This window comes from Alosa sapidissima, chromosome 20 (assembly GCF_018492685.1).
Source record: "Alosa sapidissima isolate fAloSap1 chromosome 20, fAloSap1.pri, whole genome shotgun sequence".
In the NCBI taxonomy this organism is placed as follows: Eukaryota; Metazoa; Chordata; class Actinopteri; order Clupeiformes; family Clupeidae; genus Alosa; species Alosa sapidissima.
Genome location: NC_055976.1, coordinates 13,772,124 through 13,774,623, shown reverse-complemented (window position 1 = coordinate 13,774,623; position 2,500 = coordinate 13,772,124). Strand labels below are relative to the sequence as shown.

Below are 2,500 nucleotides of genomic sequence, written 5' to 3'. Positions count from 1 at the left end.
ACCAGGGCGAGGCACAGCAGGGTTCTACTGGCTGGCCCCACTGTGCCAAGCCAGATTGGGCATCACCGTGCCAGCGTGCCAGTGCTTATTATGGCACCTCATCTGGCCCCCTCACGAGGCATGAGCATCTGCCCGTGCCTACCCCTGATAGGGACAGCAGAAGCTTGGCACCTCAGTAGGGTTGGCAGAGCGAGGTTCATGAAAATGGCAGTGCGCCTTGCAAAGATGTAAAAAACAAGCTTTTAAATGTAGGTCAGGCTTATTTTTCATGTATCCTTTTTATGGTGTGTAAATATTATGATTATATTTTATGTTGGCTGTTTTGGAGGTTAGCACTTTTTTTTAAAGAAAGAAGCCTTGGCCTTACTTCAGTCGTGACTTTCTATTTATTAAGCACCTTATTTAATGGATAAAAGAAATTAGTTTTAGAGGAAAACTATAAGTGGCAGTGTATAAAATTATTTCATAAATATTGTCATGTGACTGAAGCCAATAACAGGTGTGTTGTTTCACCAACACTGGTGTCAAGAGGACGAAAGGGCACTGTTCTCATCCAGCAAAGGACACTTCCCTGCAGCGAGGAGCCTGAGCGCCTTATTTCCATATAGCCCATTTTAGCACCTCAGTGGGGGTGTGTGTGTGGTGGTGGGGGGGCATGTTGCCCTTGTCCTTGAGCCTTTGGGGGTGGGGAGAGTGCCCCCCTCCCCTCTCCCCACTCCCACCCCAGCCAGCTGGAGTGATGTCAGGCGCACCGTGGAGTGATGTCAGGCACTGCGCTTCGCTGCTCCACAGAGGTTTCCGCTGCTGAAAGTGGAGGATGCGTCCCAGTTCCACTACGCACACTTCCAAGGGCACGCACACAGGTGACTGGTCTACTCAGTGGCGAGGTTACAAAGTTTGCACTTTCTGAGGGGATGCGAGAAGCATTTGGGGCAAGGCTGCTATTTCAGGGATCTGGTGTGTGTGTATAAAACCTCATGTGTGGTTGTAGCCTCACAGTAGGTCACTCCCATGGAGCATCTGCATTCTCTAACAACTAATAACAGTGCCTGCTCCTCCATTCTGTTCAGTGGAACTTTCAGCACCATTTTGAGCCTTCGTATAATAAGAAGAAATAATATAAAACCATTGGGCCTCATTCACCAACCTTTCTTACGAATGAATTTGTTCTTAAAGCCCACTTATGCAGTTTTTACGAAGATTCTGGCATTCACCAATGTTGTCTTGTTCTTAGGTAAGAACAGAATCTACGAACACTCAAGAGCACTGTTACGCAAATTTGAGTACTGACTTGGTTGGACAAAATAAATGATTATTGCATTTTCATCATTTCTGCAGGTGTAAAATATAATAGAAATGTCAACTATATATTTTATGATTGATGATATATTTGAATACAATAATTATATAAAAAAAATAAATAAATAAATAAATTCCACTATTTTAAAATTAGGTATTTCAAAATAAATAAACACAACAAATAACACTTTTTCACTACTTAATATAACAACTCATTTACTGTTCAATTCCTGCAGCAGTGCTTTTACTTCAAAACATGTGTCATATACGGTGATCAAATTGTCTTGCTCATGTAGTGTATAATATATGGTACAAATAAAAGCTGGTGCCTCAGCCTCAATTTGTGTGCACACGGCCCTGCAGTGCCATGCCATTTTTTTTATACTGATAGGGCGTTTACCTATGCTAATTAATAACAAATGGCACGCCCTGTCAACTTAATATCACAAGAATTAAGCTGCGAAAGATTATGAGGTTTAAGAACACCTTCGTGAATCTGCTTAAGAGTTTTCGTAGGACCTTCTGAAGAACACAGTTAAGGACATTCTTAGGAAGATATTGGTGAATGAGGCCCATTGCATCTTTGCAGTAATCTTACAGCAAAAGAATCTACAGCATTACAGTTATGAAATGAGACTGCTCTGCAAACTTATGAAAGTGATTGATCAAGGTAAAGCTTGAGATATTTGAGGTACAACATATTTTCATTTTTTTTCTATTTTACTACATTTACTTTTTTATTACAAGTGTACGTGTGTCTCAGTTGTAGGTCTCTCCACTGCAGCTGTCTACAGCTGCCTAGAGAGGTTATATGGCCCTGTTGCTATTTCCAATGTTTTTACTGAAGTTTATAACTTAAATATTTACAGAGTTGTGTACGTATTACGTGTTTGTATATCATGAAACCAAGATGCCGTTTCCAGTGAGATTTGTGTATGTGTGTGTCTGTGTGTGTTTCAGGCAGTTGGGACATTCCTCTGGGCTATTCATTAAACCACTGACCTTTATAACAAAGTGACACACAGTTGTTGACACATAGCCACACCCACGAACATACATAGACATACACACACACACACACACACACACACACACACACACATAAATACACACACACACACACACACACACACACACACACACACACACACACACACACACACACACACACACACACACACACACTACAACCACAAATTGA

At 41.5% G+C, this 2,500-nt stretch overlaps 1 protein-coding gene across 3 annotated transcripts in view; it reads right to left on the bottom strand.

Annotated features, from left to right (window-relative positions):
- LOC121694765 (connector enhancer of kinase suppressor of ras 2-like) overlaps positions 1 to 2,500 on the bottom strand; it is a 93,245-nt gene that overhangs the window by 73,787 nt on the left and 16,958 nt on the right. The gene's annotated exons all lie outside the window — the stretch shown is intronic.